At 37.4% G+C, this 16,983-nt stretch overlaps 5 non-coding genes across 5 annotated transcripts; all 5 read right to left on the bottom strand.

Moving 5' to 3' along the window:
- Window positions 1-331: 331 nt before the first annotated feature.
- On the bottom strand, window positions 332-405 carry trnat-agu (transfer RNA threonine (anticodon AGU)). The gene has a single exon. It is a non-coding gene; the product is annotated as a tRNA-Thr (tRNA).
- Window positions 406-1,001: 596 nt separating this feature from the next.
- On the bottom strand, window positions 1,002-1,075 carry trnat-cgu (transfer RNA threonine (anticodon CGU)). The gene has a single exon. It is a non-coding gene; the product is annotated as a tRNA-Thr (tRNA).
- Window positions 1,076-1,219: 144 nt separating this feature from the next.
- Window positions 1,220-1,309, bottom strand: trnar-ucu (transfer RNA arginine (anticodon UCU)). The gene is given in 2 exon segments: window positions 1,220-1,255; window positions 1,273-1,309. It is a non-coding gene; the product is annotated as a tRNA-Arg (tRNA).
- A 585-nt stretch (window positions 1,310-1,894) lies between these two features.
- trnat-agu (transfer RNA threonine (anticodon AGU)) lies at window positions 1,895-1,968 on the bottom strand. Its single transcript has one exon. It is a non-coding gene; the product is annotated as a tRNA-Thr (tRNA).
- Window positions 1,969-2,564: 596 nt separating this feature from the next.
- trnat-cgu (transfer RNA threonine (anticodon CGU)) lies at window positions 2,565-2,638 on the bottom strand. The gene has a single exon. It is a non-coding gene; the product is annotated as a tRNA-Thr (tRNA).
- Between the last annotated feature and the right edge of the window lie 14,345 nt (window positions 2,639-16,983).

The raw sequence follows: 16,983 nt of genomic DNA, 5'->3' as shown, positions 1-16,983 counted from the left end.
TCCTTCAAAAGCAGGTGAGAGGGTTGTTTTGCAAGGGAAACCGCCCGCTGTCCTCGAGCTTCTATGTGTCTCCATTCACCGTCCGTTCGCCGTAAAGCACGACGTTGGCTGTATTGTGGCGCGCAACCAGAGGCATTGCTCGGATTCAAACCCAGGCTGACCTTCCGGGTCTGTGGCCGTCCAACGGTAAGAGAGCGCGTTCTCTCTCTGCAGGAAGGACAGGCCCTCGGGTCTCTGCACAATTGCAGTGTCCAGTGTCGTTTGAAAGGCAGAGGCACTGTAAGGGCCTCAGGTCCAAGGGAGGGCAAAAAGGTCCAAGCTGCCATTTGCAAGGCACCGCTGGGATTCGAACCCAGGATCTCCTGTTTACTAGACAGGCGCTTTAACCAACTAAGCCACGGCGCCAACCCGCATGCTAACCGTGGGGATGGCGTGTTAGACGATGCATGAATAAACACTTCGAACGTCCTGCTGCCTCCACTTGATGCAAGACAGTGTTTGCCATACCTCACTGAATTGGTTCTTGGGCATGTTTTGCTAGCTTTTAAATATGATTGACATTTTCTTTAATTCAATTTACGCTGAGAACAGGAGGCCTCCAAATGGTTTCTGCTGTCCGATTTCAACATTGCGCATGATGGGCTTCACAAAATGGTAAAAAGCACGACTCGAGCTCCTCTGTGTCCCCATTTGCCGTCCGTTTTTTGGTAAACACAAGCTCGGCTGTATTGTGGCGCGCTACCAAAGGCATTGCTGGGATTCGAACGCAGGATCTCCTGTTTACTGGACTAGCCGGGCAGCACGTTCGCCCTCCGGGAGGGCGAGTCAGACGATCCAGCCTTCCAGAGAATAGGCCAGGGGTTGGCTGACCGGGTGCTGGACAGCTTTAAGGCGTTTGCCGACAACTGAGTCGGTGTGGTTTGCAAAATTAACCACTCGCTATCCCTGTTTGCAGGTCGCTTTCGGAAAAGCTTGCACTTGCTGGACTGGAAAATCGTTCGAGGCACCGCTGGGATTCGAACCCAGGATCTCCTGTTTACGAGACAGGCACTTTAACCAACTAAGCCACGGTGCCAAACCGCACGCAAGGCTGTCGGAAGGGTGACTCCAAGGGTCAAAACAGCCAGAGGCTGGCACGCATAAAAGAGAATGTCTACAAATTTCTACTCCCTGAGGGCAACTCTGCACAGTATGAGAGTTACAAGAAAGCCAAAAGCCACGACTCTGGTGGGACTCGAACCCACAACCTTTGAATGGCCTCATCTGGCAGTCTAGAAGTCCAATGCGCTATCCATAGCGCCACAGAGCCCTATAGGTCTGCTAGGATGGGCCACTGAGCGCTTTTCTTACAGATTTGTGCCTGTCCAGCTCGGCTGAGTGGCACGCTGTGTAGGCAGAAAGACAGGTCCTCAGGTCTTTGCACAGTTTAGGCATGGTTCAAAAACAGAGTGTCGTCGGGATCTCCCATCCAACAACGAGGCCAGAGAGAGCCACTGATGGAAAGGCACCGCTGGGATGCGCTTTGACCAGCTAAGCCACGGCACCTCCTTGGTGGGACCAGTTAGCCTAGGATCCTATCCTTCAAAAGCAGGTGAGAGGGTTGTTTTGCAAGGGAAACCGGCCGCTGTCCTCAAGCTTCTATGTGTCTCCATTCGCCGTCCGTTCGCCGTAAAGCACGACGTTGGCTGTATTGTGGCGCGCAACCAGAGGCATTGCTCGGATTCAAACCCAGGCTGACCTTCCGGGTCTGTGGCTGTCCAACGGTAAGAGAGCGCGTTCTCTCTCTGCAGGAAGGACAGGCCCTCGGGTCTCTGCACAATTGCAGTGAAAGGCAGAGGTACTGTAAGGGCCTCAGGTCCAAGGGAGGGCAAAAAGGTCCAAGCTGCCATTTGCAAGGCACCGCTGGGATTCGAACCCAGGATCTCCTGTTTACTAGACAGGCGCTTTAACCAACTAAGCCACGGCGCCAACCCGCATGCTAACTGTGGGGATGGCGTGTTAGACGATGCGTGAATAAACACTTCGAACATCCTGCTGCCTCCACTTGATGCAAGACAGTGTTTGCCATACCTCACTGAGTTGGTTCTTGGGCATGTTTTGCTACCTTTTAAATATGATTGTCATTTTCTTTAAATCAATTTACGCTGAGAACAGGAGGCCTCCAAATGGTTTCTGCTGTCCGATTTCAACATTGCGCATGATGGGCTTCACAAAATGGTAAAAAGCACGACTCGAGCTCCTCTGTGTCCCCATTTGCCGTCCGTTTTTTGGTAAACACAAGCTCAGCTGTATTGTGGCGCGCTACCAAAGGCATCGCTGGGATTCGAACGCAGAATCTCCTGTTTACTAGACTAGCCGGGCAGCACGTTCGCCCTCCGGGAGGGCGACTCAGATGATTCAGCCTTCCAGAGAATAGGCCAGGGGTTGGCTGACCGGGTGCTGGACAGCTTTAAGGCGTTTGCCGACAACTGAGTCGGGGTGGTTTGCAAAATTAACCACTCGCTATCCCTGTTTGCAGATCGCTTTCGGAAAAGCTTGCGCTTGCTGGACTGGAAAATCGCTCAAGGCATCGCTGGGATTCGAACCCAGTATCTCCTGTTTACGAGACAGGCACTTTAACCAACTAAGCCACGGCGCCAAACTGAACGCAAGGCTGTCGGAAGGGTGACTCCAAGGGTCAAAACAGCCAGAGGCTGGCACGCATAAAAGAGAATGTCTACAAATTTCTACTCCCTGAGGGCAACTCTGCACAGTATGAGAGTTACAAGAAAGCCAAAAGCCACAACTTTGGTGGGACTCAAATCCACAACCTTTGAATGGCCTCATCTGGCAGTCTAGAAGTCCAATGCGCTATCCATTTTTTTTTTATTATTGAAAAAATTTAAACAATACAGGTCACTGTAAAATCATTGGATGTGTTTCAACAATTACAGAAACTTCCCATATTAGAATTACATACACAATAAATACATTCAATAAAAGTAATAAATTTCTTTAGGGTTCTAAAAAAGACATCTCCAGTCCCATATCCGTCAAGAGATTTAAGACCCCGTGTGTAAAAGTTTTAGAAAAAACATCAAGCTTTTCTTCAGTTTTGAGATAATAAAACAAACATTGTATATATTTCTCAAGTTTCCTTTTAAAAACATACCACACATCCATTACATAATTTTCTTTCTTTGCCATCAACCTTCTTTCCCATATTGCACTCTTCATTAACATCACCAGTAAATTTATACATTTCTTGTTTTTACATTGCTTTTCAATTCCCAACATAAAAACTCTCAACCATTCAATGTTTTCATTCCCCTCTCCTCTTAAATTTAAAATAATATTCTCACATTTGTTCTTAAAATCTTCTAATTTACTACAATAGAAAAACAAGTGTAAGAAATTTTCATCCCCGTGTTTACACACTTTGCATACAGGACTTTCTTCCATTCCGATCTTGTTTAAAATAACATCAGTAAAAACCACTTTGTGTCGTATAAAATACTCCAAGTTCTCCAATTTGGCCTGTACTAGTTTGCCATTTATGTTTCCCCAAATACTTTTTTCCTCTACATTGCTAAATTTCTTACACCAATATTCATTTGCAACAGTTTTCTTAAAAACAACATCTCTAAAAAAACAATAAAAATTCTTGACAGTACATTCTTTCAAACCATACAGATTTTCTCCCACTCTCACAGATATATCTTTCTCTTGTTCCTCTTCTTCCATATTCTCTATTCTCCTTATCCATTCTTTAGGTATAGCAATCCTGAGCATTTCATACTTGGTTCTAATTTCATGCCTGTTAAAATCTTATTTTGCTTCTTGCATTGCATCTACTATGAATTGTTCTGGTAAAAAACCTTCTTTGAATTCATACAACACATCCCTCACCTTAGTAAGTCCCACCTCCCACCATTTCTTAAAAAATATCTCTTTACCCTGGTTTAAAATGCGGTTGTTTAGGAACAAAGGCTGATTTAAAATGCTTTCTCTTCCTTGAAGGTTATAATGTACATTGGTTAAAATTTTGCCCCATGCTCTCAACAATTCTTTATAAAATTCCGGCATCCCTTCTATCATCCAATTTTTGGTCCTCATCCATAAAATCTCCCAGATTAAAATTACTACATTTATTTAAAAAATATCCCATTGTTCTTTTCCATGCCGCATTGTTCCCCACGTCTAAGTACTTTTTTTTATCATTTTTACTCTTAAACTGTTTTTTCTTTGTTCTACATCCATTACTCCTAAACCTCCTTTATCCACTTGTCCTAATAGAGTGTTAAAAGCAATTCTTGGTGGCTTTCCTTCCCATAAAAAACCTAAAAAACATTTTTTCAGCCTTCCTTCCATCCACATCGGCATTGAAGATGTATATAAGACATACCACAACTTTGAAACCATTAAAACATTCAAAACTAAAACCTTCCCTTTTGTAGTTAAACCCATTCTTCTCCAAAAAATAAGTCTCCTTTCAATCTCTCCTAAAATATTCTCCCACATAGTTTCTTCTGCCTTCCTCTCATCCTTCCCCATTAGAACCCCCAAAATTTTTGTTTCCTTTGTTTCCTTAAAATTAAAATGCTCTGTTAGCTCTCCCACCTTTCCTAATCTCATATACGTTGTTTTGTCCTCATTTACTTTCGCTCCTGATGCTAAACAAAATGTTTGTACAATTTTCATTACCCTTTTAACATCTCCTGACCATCAGTGTTGTGTCATCTGCATATTGAAATTTTTTTATTTTTTTCACCCTCTATTTCTATTCCCTTTATTCTGTCATCCTGCATTACTGCAAGGCCCAAAGGCTCAGCCACTAGAGAATATAGAAGCGCCGACAATGGGCATCCTTGCCTTATCGAACGTTTAATTCTAAAGCATGGTGTTAAAAATCCATTACATTTTACTTTCGTTATTGCCTCTTTATATAAAATCTTTATCCATTTAATAAAATTATCTCCTAAACCAAACCTTTTTAAAATGTCAAATAAAAAAACATGTTCTACTCTATCGAAAGCCTTTTCAAAGTCTAAACTAATTAAAAACCCATCTTTTCCTTTTTCTTTAATGTATCTTAAACCATCTTTTATACTGAATGTTGTATCAGCTATGTCTCTGCCCTTTACTCCATATGCTTGATTTGTTTTGATTAAACCTGGCATTACTTCTTTCAACCTATTTGCTAAAATTTTTGATAAAATCTTAAGATCCGTATTTAGCATTGTAATAGGCCTATAATTCTTTAATTCTGTTTTTTTCTCCTCTTTTTTATATATTATCTTAATTAATCCCATTCCCATTCTCTGATTTAGTTCCCCTTTTCTAAAAATCTCATCATATATCTCTTTTAAAGTATCAGATAAAAAATCTTTAAAAACCATATAAAACTCATTCCCCAGACCATCGATACCTGGACTTTTATTCATATTTAATTCACCAATTGCCCTTTTTATTTCTTCCACTTTTAATTCTTCATCACACTCTTTTTTTTCTGTTCCATTTACAGTAGTTTTTATTAGTTCCAATAATTCTAATTTCTCTTCTTCTTTGACCCCCTCTGCACTGAACAACTCTTCAAAATACACTTTTATTTCTTTTAATATTTCTTCACTTGTAGTTACAATATCCCCATTCTTTCCCTTTATTCCTTTAATAATTCCTGCCCTCCCTCTAGTTTTCTCTAAGTCAAAGAAGAACTTTGTGCATTTTTCTCCTTCAACTGTATATTTTGCTTTACTTCTTAACTTTGCACCTTCGTATTTTTCCTCTTCTATTCCTTTCAACGCTCCTTCTAATTCTTTATTTTTTGTATGTCATTCCCATTTCCCTCTAACTCTTCCTTCAATCTTTTCCTTATCTCTCTCTCCTTTCTTCTTTTACTTTTTTGTTTCAATGTACAATATTTTATTGTGACCTTTTTGATTAAATACTTGACATTTTCCCACCAAATTATTTTGTCTTCTGCATACATCATATTTTCTTTTTCTTTTTCTATTATCTCTTTTACTTCTAAAACATAGTTTTCCTCCCTTAAAATTTCTGTATTTAAAACCCATATTCCCGGCCCTCTTTTAATTTGGTTCCAGTCCATTCCCATAGAAATCATTTTATGGTCACTAAGGCTTGTTTCTTCAAATTTAATATTACCAATAAGACCTTCCATATTTCTAGTGCATAAAATCAAATCTATTCTCGTTTTACACATAAAGTTCCCCACCAATTGTCTTCTACTATATTCTTTTGTATTCTCATTTCTTTCCCTGAATACATCCACTATATCATATTTCTCCATCAAACCTTTCAGCTCTCTCCTTCCTTTGTCTGTTTTAAAGACCATACCCTCCGCCATATACAACTTGCTAAAAACTGTATTAAAGTCCCCCATCATAATTACTTCTTTATACTTTTTCAAAAATTCTCCTAACACCTTAAAAAATTCCCCCTTTTCATTTTCTTCTGTTGGTGCATGGATGTTTGCCAATAAAATTATTTTTCCTTCATACTCCATTTCCACCATCATACATTTTCCTTCTTCATCTTTGAAAATAGTTTTACATTTTATTCCACTATTCCCTTTTATTAAAAAAGCAATCCCTCTGCCTTGTTTTTTCACTCCGTTGTTGTACAGAATCTCCCCATCCCATCTTCTTTTTATATCAGCCATAACACTTTCTTTCCAATTCGTCTCTTGAAGTAAAATCATATCATTCTCTTTGCACATTTCTTTCACTTTTTCAAATTTCTTTGTATCTAAAAGTCCTCTTGCATTAAAAGTAACAATTCTTAAAAACATAAAAAAGTGAAGAAATATTTAAAACCAATCATTTTAGTCCATTTCTTCCAGATCCCTTAGAATTTCAAACTTGTTTGCACTTTAATTCACATCTTTTAATACCTTTTTCCTAGCAGTCTCTATATTGGGTTTTACCTTAATTGTTCTTCTTCTCTTTGTTGATGTTCCTTGTTTCTCTTTTTCCCATTCCTCATCATTTACTTTTGCCTCCTTGTTCTTTTGTGCACCGATTTCTCTTGTGTCCAAAACATTATGTAAGCTCTCAGTCAGTTCTGATTGTGTCCATAAATCGCTGTCCCGTTTCTCCTCTGTTGAATGCTTGTTTCCTTGTTCTTGTTCCATCCCATCCATAAGTCTTTGTACACTGTCTGTAATTTCCATTTGTGTCCAGGCACCTTCATTCTGTTGAGATTGCACTGTCTGTTTGTCCTTTATGCTCTGCTGCTGTTCTGCATCCTTTCTCATAATTATCTCTTTTGCCTGTGCATCTGTTGTTCCCTCCTCTCACTGTTTGTTGTCTCGTCTATGCATCTGCACGTTTATTTGCTGACTTTCCTCCTCCTCCTCTTCCTCCTCTTCCTCACTTCCAATCCAACATTCACATTTATTTAAAAACTGTCTGCAATCCGGGCACCTTACCGCATTGCAGTCCCTCGCGAAGTGCCCCCTCTCCTCACATTTAAAACACTTAAAATCTGGACAGTCTTTCACCACATGTTCGGGACTCATGCACAGCCTGCAGGTTTTAATCTGATGACTGTGCATCACCCTAAAATACTGTGGGCCCTCTGCTGTCTCTATTCTGGTGCTGTATGGGAGGGAGGCTACTTCCTTGGGGAACCTGGTTTTTACAAACCTTGTCCCATCTTCGATGTCTGTGCCCGGATAGAGTCTTCGTTTTATTTTTGAAAGGGGACAAACTCCCCAACCTTCCAATTTATCTAAAATTTCTTCGTCAGCAACATAAACGGGCAGATGCATAAACGAAACAACATAGTCTCTATTTTGGAGTCGTTTGACATCACAGGTAATCCCTTTGATAATAAATCCGTCTGTTAACAATTCAGCATCTTCTTCCCGTTCGAGCGTTACCTCATATTCCTTCGTCTGTTTCGGTCTCACCGCCAGAATCCTTCCATCTCCAATCCGCTCCGTCACTGCTTTTATTATATCAATCGCCCTCGCCTCCTTAGCTTGACCTATTTCTACAGTAACTGTTGCTTCTTTCAAATAAATTCTTTTCCCATTGTCCTTCCTTGCATCCTTCTCTGACTCTTTCCCATCTCGTTGTCGTTTGCTCAGTCCGATATCACTCGCCCTCTGTCGTCCGTCCACCATTGCCAAGTCCGTTGCCGTAGATCCATCCATTGTTAAACAAAGTAAAAAAAAAAAAAAAAAAAAACGAAACAAAACAAAACAAAACAAAACTAACAAATTCCTCCCAGGCTGCTGGGAGGAAAACTTTAACTAACAAAAAAGACTAACACTTATGAACCAAACAATAAATTAACACAAAAACAGAGTCAAACAAACAAAATGGAGGAGATCCTTCCTCTCCCAACTGCAGCCAACTCACTTCCTGTAGCTCTCTAGCGCTCTCAGGTAGCGGTGAGCTGTAATTGTGCTGTAGTTTAATGATACCTGCAGCGAAGTCTTGAGAACATATAGACAAAACAACAAATCTTCTGGCTCCGGCACACTATGATCTGTAGACACCTCTTTGACGAGGACCAACAACCAGCCACGCCAATAAAAGGAAACAAAACGAAGCAAGACTATCTTTCTCAACAAGCCTCCAGAGAGACTGGCAAAAATTGCCGATGCTGACTGTATTTCAAGTCATCCCGGTGGGGTATTGGGTATTGACTTTGTGGCAACATGGAACTTTTGGATCTACATTAATATTAGTCTGTTTCTTCTTATTCTGAGGTCACCGTAGCCACCAGATCCATTCTGTATTCCGATCTGATGGTCACTACAGTCCCCCGGTTCCAGTCCGTACCAAGAGCAGATAGTGGATCAGCACCTTCAGCCGAATGTCAGCGGAAACTATGTCAACTAGATGAGCCCCAGAGACAGATCATCAGTAAAGAAGGCATCCACATGCCACAGCAAACTACTCGAGCTGGTGAAAATGTTCACCAAATGCCCGCCGCTGAATTCTTTTAAAACAAGCCAGCTTATTGAAGGTGCACAAGATAAACGCCCTGAGAAAGCTGTGCCTCACAACCCTAAGAATGGCATAGGCGTCAGTGGACACCTGACGCGCGTGCGTGCAAAACTCCGGCATTTCACACAGCCCTGGGTGGGCTCGAACCACCAACCTTTCGGTTAACAGCCGAACGCGCTAACCGATCGCGCCAAAGCTGGGGAACAATAGTCTGTTAAGGGGGGGGGGGAAGAAAAGGAAGGAGGGGGGAGAAGAGGGGGAAAAGAGAAAAAGAAAGAAAAGGAAAAAATGAGGAGAAAAGAAGTGAAAGGGAATTTTATCTCTTTGTCCTTTAAAGCAATGTTTTTGGAGTGTATATTTACAATAAATTATCTGAAAAAAAAAAATGTTTTCTCTATTTTCCTGTACATTTATATGGGAGTAAGGATGATCACAAGCTTCCCAGTTCATATTACAGTGTTGCCAAAGATTGAAGTGTTTACTGAATGTTTTATTTATCAGTAATTATCACATAAATAATGTCCAAATGAATGAAATCATTTTTGAAATGACAAATTAATATTTTATTAGATTTATATTACTGATTATTGATATTTTATTCAAAGTTTTTGCACTTTAAATATATTTCTGCTGTAGTTATGTTCTAAAACTTATAGTACAAAAAATTGTACATTTATGTATTAAATCATCCCCAAATTTATCAACATTTTTAAAAGGGCGTATAACTGTTTAATGATACTGTAACAATGACAAACAAAAAGAGTTATTTGATCATGACCAAACTTTTATTTTTCAATCAGTCAAAGCCAATTATTCATTATTCTTTTTTTTTTTTTTACATTTTTATTCTTGTAGTTATGTTGCATGTGCAGACAGAATAAAAACAGAATATTACCTCTTAATAATCATTTGCAAGTGCAAAAGAACAGAAAACAGAACTATACATATAAACAAAACCGTCCAATGTCCATGGCTCTTGTGCATTAACTGCAAGTGAAAAGAACAGAAAGCACAAAACAATACAAATGAATAAAACTTTAAAATATTAATGACTCCTGTCCTGTGCATGTTTTGCAAGTACTAAAGAACAGAAAACCAAACTATACTATTAAATAAAACTGTCTTAATGTCCATGGCACTAGTGCATTCATTGCAAGTTCAAAAGAACAGAAAGCAGAAAACAATGCACATAAATAAAACTTTATCCCCTTTCTTTTTTGGACTCTTATGGATGGCACAGAGCTTGAAATGATCTCTATCAGGAGACAACAATCTGGCCACTGGGCACGTGGGGCAGTGGTGGTGGATGTATGCCTCTTCACGCTCTCCACCCCCGAAATCCAGCAGGTTCTGCCAACTATATTGCTCACCTAAGCAGAGAGAGCATATAATACATGGCAAATGAGAAAACAAAACAAGTGGTAGTGTTAACATATGACAGGTCAAGAAGAGAAACTGACCTGATGGTTGGTGAGAGCCAGAGATGGCTGATTCCTGAGCTCCACAAGATACTCCGCAAGGCCGTCCACTTTGTCCAGCACAGCAGCACTAGCCAAAGCCTGTGAGAAAAATACAACAAAAAGAAAAAAATGAAATCAACAACATTATGAGTAAAGTGAAGTGGGACAAAAAAAAAACAAATAAATATAAATATTTTTCTAGATTTCTTTGTCAACTTCAGACAAAAAGCAACAGGTCAGCACAAATTATTATGTTTTCCCTAGAAATTTTACAGTATTACATAAAACATAATTACATACATACATTAAACGAGACATTTACATACCACAGACTCGTCAGGGGATGCTGAGGCACCTGGCGTGAAGGAGGCATCATGCTGGGTGGAGGACAGAGAGAAGCTTGGGTCATCAGTAAGACTCGACTCAGTAATGTCAAGTGTTTGGTCCACCCTGAAGCCCTCGTCTTCTTCATCCTCACCTTCATCCACATCCTCCAGCATGTTCTCTGTCTCTTCTGAGTCAGGGTCCACTACCAGGGGCTGTCCAGTCTGACCCAGGAGGTAGTCAACACCAAGCAGCTCTCCTATGAAAAAAATAATAATAAAAGAAAACACACAAATACAGGATCAGTCAAAAGTTTGGACACATTACTATTTTTAATGTTTTTGAAAGAAGTGTCTTATGCTCATCAGTCCTGCATTTATTAAATAAAAAATATAAAAAACATTAATAATATTATAAAATGTTAATACAGTTTAAATTTACAGTTACATGTACTTTAAATTTTTTTTGTCATCAACGCTGAATAAATTTAGCAATCATTTTAGAAATCAGTAAAAAGTTATATTAAGAACAGCATTAGAAATCAAATATGAAATCTTCTGTAACGAAACACAGTACTGTTCAAAAAAATTTTTTTTAAAGAAATTAATTCTGTTGTTTTTAACTTTTTATTCATCAATGAATTCTGCAAAACGTATCACAGTTTTCATTAAAAAATAAATACAAATATGCAGTACAAATTATATTGCTGTTTTTTCTGTATTTTGGATCAAATAAATGCAGGCTGAATGAGCAAAAGACACTTCTTTCAAAAACATTAAACACAGTCATGTGTAAAAATGTTTGACAAATAATGTACACATTCATATTGACCTTGTGGCAATTATGCATAATTTACTGTTATTACTATAGTAAATACATATAGCATGTATTAATCACAATGTGAAATAAAGTGCATTGTTAGTTAATCACATTAAATGTTAATTAGAAATGATAATGTCTACAACTACACATATTTTTTAAATCCAAATCAAACTTTAAATAGAATAGATGTGTTTACTATGCAAAACTACAGGCAAATGGTGTTTTATATATGTGAGATTATAGGTTAATCATGGAAACAAAACATGATTACTACACTTTCACTATAGTAAAAGCATGGTAAATTACTTGATTATTTATATTAAGACTGTGTTTACACTTAAAGAACGAGTAAACTGAGTTTAATAAGTACGATTACAGGCACAATTATGTTTAATATGTGAGATTTTAGGCAAGTCATGAAAAGAAAACATGATTACTATACTTTCACTATAGTAAAACCATGGTAAATGACGACAAACACAAGCACAACGTTTTTTGTTGTTGCTGTTCATTCAAATTTTCATTCATAGTAAGACTGTGTTCATACAGTTGTAATCGATCAGCCAAAAACACAACATGGTTACTACGATTCACTATAGTAAAAACAAGGTAAATTGTCATAAGGGATGACTGCACTTACAGCTGAAACACATTTTTTCTCCCATTTAAATCAAACTTAAGAACGTGTAAATAGATTTTAGAAAGTTAGATTTCATTTAAACAGTGTTTCATTATGGGCAATTCGCGAGTCAAAAGTTTGTGAACGCCAAACACGGATGAACGACGGACGAAAACGTAACGAGTTACCAATTGAGAACATTGTAAACAGAGAGGAAGAAAGTAGAAAACATGTATTACTTACTTTGAAAAGTTATCCTATATTCCGTTCGTCTGATTTTTGAACCTGACTTAGAATGAAACTAAGCGCGGTGAGTGGCTCTCAACAATGGAGCTCGAGCGATGCGATTGGCGCCTCGTCCATTCTCACAATGGACGGCGAGCGACGCGATTGGCTCTCATCCATTCTCACAATGGACGGCGAGCGACGCGATTGGCTCTCATCCATTCTCACAATGGACGGCGAGATCGGCGATTGGACGAGGAGACGGCCGCGGAAACAGACGATCCGCAGGATCAAGGGGGGGAAGCTGGGGAACAATAGTCTGTTAAGGGGGGGGGGGAAGAAAAGGAAGGAGGGGGGAGAAGAGGGGGAAAAGAGAAAAAGAAAGAAAAGGAAAAAATGAGGAGAAAAGAAGTGAAAGGGAATTTTATCTCTTTGTCCTTTAAAGCAATGTTTTTGGAGTGTATATTTACAATAAATTATCTGAAAAAAAAAAATGTTTTCTCTATTTTCCTGTACATTTATATGGGAGTAAGGATGATCACAAGCTTCCCAGTTCATATTACAGTGTTGCCAAAGATTGAAGTGTTTACTGAATGTTTTATTTATCAGTAATTATCACATAAATAATGTCCAAATGAATGAAATCATTTTTGAAATGACAAATTAATATTTTATTAGATTTATATTACTGATTATTGATATTTTATTCAAAGTTTTTGCACTTTAAATATATTTCTGCTGTAGTTATGTTCTAAAACTTATAGTACAAAAAATTGTACATTTATGTATTAAATCATCCCCAAATTTATCAACATTTTTAAAAGGGCGTATAACTGTTTAATGATACTGTAACAATGACAAACAAAAAGAGTTATTTGATCATGACCAAACTTTTATTTTTCAATCAGTCAAAGCCAATTATTCATTATTCTTTTTTTTTTTTTTTACATTTTTATTCTTGTAGTTATGTTGCATGTGCAGAAAACAGAATATTACCTCTTAATAATCATTTGCAAGTGCAAAAGAACAGAAAACAGAACTATACATATAAACAAAACCGTCCAATGTCCATGGCTCTTGTGCATTAACTGCAAGTGAAAAGAACAGAAAGCACAAAACAATACAAATGAATAAAACTTTAAAATATTAATGACTCCTGTCCTGTGCATGTTTTGCAAGTACTAAAGAACAGAAAACCAAACTATACTATTAAATAAAACTGTCTTAATGTCCATGGCACTAGTGCATTCATTGCAAGTTCAAAAGAACAGAAAGCAGAAAACAATGCACATAAATAAAACTTTATCCCCTTTCTTTTTTGGACTCTTATGGATGGCACAGAGCTTGAAATGATCTCTATCAGGAGACAACAATCTGGCCACTGGGCACGTGGGGCAGTGGTGGTGGATGTATGCCTCTTCACGCTCTCCACCCCCGAAATCCAGCAGGTTCTGCCAACTATATTGCTCACCTAAGCAGAGAGAGCATATAATACATGGCAAATGAGAAAACAAAACAAGTGGTAGTGTTAACATATGACAGGTCAAGAAGAGAAACTGACCTGATGGTTGGTGAGAGCCAGAGATGGCTGATTCCTGAGCTCCACAAGATACTCCGCAAGGCCGTCCACTTTGTCCAGCACAGCAGCACTAGCCAAAGCCTGTGAGAAAAATACAACAAAAAGAAAAAAATGAAATCAACAACATTATGAGTAAAGTGAAGTGGGACAAAAAAAAAACAAATAAATATAAATATTTTTCTAGATTTCTTTGTCAACTTCAGACAAAAAGCAACAGGTCAGCACAAATTATTATGTTTTCCCTAGAAATTTTACAGTATTACATAAAACATAATTACATACATACATTAAACGAGACATTTACATACCACAGACTCGTCAGGGGATGCTGAGGCACCTGGCGTGAAGGAGGCATCATGCTGGGTGGAGGACAGAGAGAAGCTTGGGTCATCAGTAAGACTCGACTCAGTAATGTCAAGTGTTTGGTCCACCCTGAAGCCCTCGTCTTCTTCATCCTCACCTTCATCCACATCCTCCAGCATGTTCTCTGTCTCTTCTGAGTCAGGGTCCACTACCAGGGGCTGTCCAGTCTGACCCAGGAGGTAGTCAACACCAAGCAGCTCTCCTATGAAAAAAATAATAATAAAAGAAAACACACAAATACAGGATCAGTCAAAAGTTTGGACACATTACTATTTTTAATGTTTTTGAAAGAAGTGTCTTATGCTCATCAGTCCTGCATTTATTAAATAAAAAATATAAAAAACATTAATAATATTATAAAATGTTAATACAGTTTAAATTTACAGTTACATGTACTTTAAATTTTTTTTGTCATCAACGCTGAATAAATTTAGCAATCATTTTAGAAATCAGTAAAAAGTTATATTAAGAACAGCATTAGAAATCAAATATGAAATCTTCTGTAACGAAACACAGTACTGTTCAAAAAAATTTTTTTTAAAGAAATTAATTCTGTTGTTTTTAACTTTTTATTCATCAATGAATTCTGCAAAACGTATCACAGTTTTCATTAAAAAATAAATACAAATATGCAGTACAAATTATATTGCTGTTTTTTCTGTATTTTGGATCAAATAAATGCAGGCTGAATGAGCAAAAGACACTTCTTTCAAAAACATTAAACACAGTCATGTGTAAAAATGTTTGACAAATAATGTACACATTCATATTGACCTTGTGGCAATTATGCATAATTTACTGTTATTACTATAGTAAATACATATAGCATGTATTAATCACAATGTGAAATAAAGTGCATTGTTAGTTAATCACATTAAATGTTAATTAGAAATGATAATGTCTACAACTACACATATTTTTTAAATCCAAATCAAACTTTAAATAGAATAGATGTGTTTACTATGCAAAACTACAGGCAAATGGTGTTTTATATATGTGAGATTATAGGTTAATCATGGAAACAAAACATGATTACTACACTTTCACTATAGTAAAAGCATGGTAAATTACTTGATTATTTATATTAAGACTGTGTTTACACTTAAAGAACGAGTAAACTGAGTTTAATAAGTACGATTACAGGCACAATTATGTTTAATATGTGAGATTTTAGGCAAGTCATGAAAAGAAAACATGATTACTATACTTTCACTATAGTAAAACCATGGTAAATGACGACAAACACAAGCACAACGTTTTTTGTTGTTGCTGTTCATTCAAATTTTCATTCATAGTAAGACTGTGTTCATACAGTTGTAATCGATCAGCCAAAAACACAACATGGTTACTACGATTCACTATAGTAAAAACAAGGTAAATTGTCATAAGGGATGACTGCACTTACAGCTGAAACACATTTTTTCTCCCATTTAAATCAAACTTAAGAACGTGTAAATAGATTTTAGAAAGTTAGATTTCATTTAAACAGTGTTTCATTATGGGCAATTCGCGAGTCAAAAGTTTGTGAACGCCAAACACGGATGAACGACGGACGAAAACGTAACGAGTTACCAATTGAGAACATTGTAAACAGAGAGGAAGAAAGTAGAAAACATGTATTACTTACTTTGAAAAGTTATCCTATATTCCGTTCGTCTGATTTTTGAACCTGACTTAGAATGAAACTAAGCGCGGTGAGTGGCTCTCAACAATGGAGCTCGAGCGATGCGATTGGCGCCTCGTCCATTCTCACAATGGACGGCGAGCGACGCGATTGGCTCTCATCCATTCTCACAATGGACGGCGAGCGACGCGATTGGCTCTCATCCATTCTCACAATGGACGGCGAGATCGGCGATTGGACGAGGAGACGGCCGCGGAAACAGACGATCCGCAGGATCAAGGGGGGGGGAAGAAAAGGAAGGAGGGGGGAGAAGAGGGGGAAAAGAGAAAAAGAAAGAAAAAAGAGAGAAAAAATGAGGAGAAAAGAAATGAAAGGGAATTTTATCTCTTTGAACTGTTTTTGGAGTGTATATTTACAATAAATTATCTGAAAAAAAAAATGTTTTCTCTGTTTTCCTGTACATTTATATGGGAGTAAGGATGATCACAAGCTTTCCAGTTCATATTAGTGTTGCCATACATTGAAGTGTTTACTGAATGTTTTATTTATCAGTAATTATCACATAAATGATGTCCAAATGAATGAAATTATTTCTGAAATGACAAAAATAATATTTTATTAGATTTATATTACTGATTATTGATATCTTATTCAAAGTTTTTGGACTTTAAATATATTTCTGCTGTAGTTATGTTCTAAAACTTATAGTACAAAAATAATAAATTTATTTATTAAATAATCCCCAAATTTATCAACATTTTTAAAAGGGCCTATTACCGTTAAATGATACTATAACAAAGACATACAAAAAGAGTTATTTAATCATGACCAAACTTTTATTTTTCAATCAGTCATAGCCAATTATTCATTATTCTTTTTTTATTTTTTTTTTACATTTTTTTTCTTATAGTTATGTTGCATGTGCAAAAACAGAATAATATCTCTTAATAATACTTTCTATTGTCCATGACAGAGTTCCAGAACAGAAAACAGAACTATACATATGA

The sequence above is a fragment of the Garra rufa genome, chromosome 2, assembly GCF_049309525.1.
Source record: "Garra rufa chromosome 2, GarRuf1.0, whole genome shotgun sequence".
NCBI classification, from domain to species: Eukaryota; Metazoa; Chordata; class Actinopteri; order Cypriniformes; family Cyprinidae; genus Garra; species Garra rufa.
The sequence above is the reverse complement of the archived record's forward strand: the minus strand, read 5'-3'. Positions and strand labels throughout refer to the sequence as shown.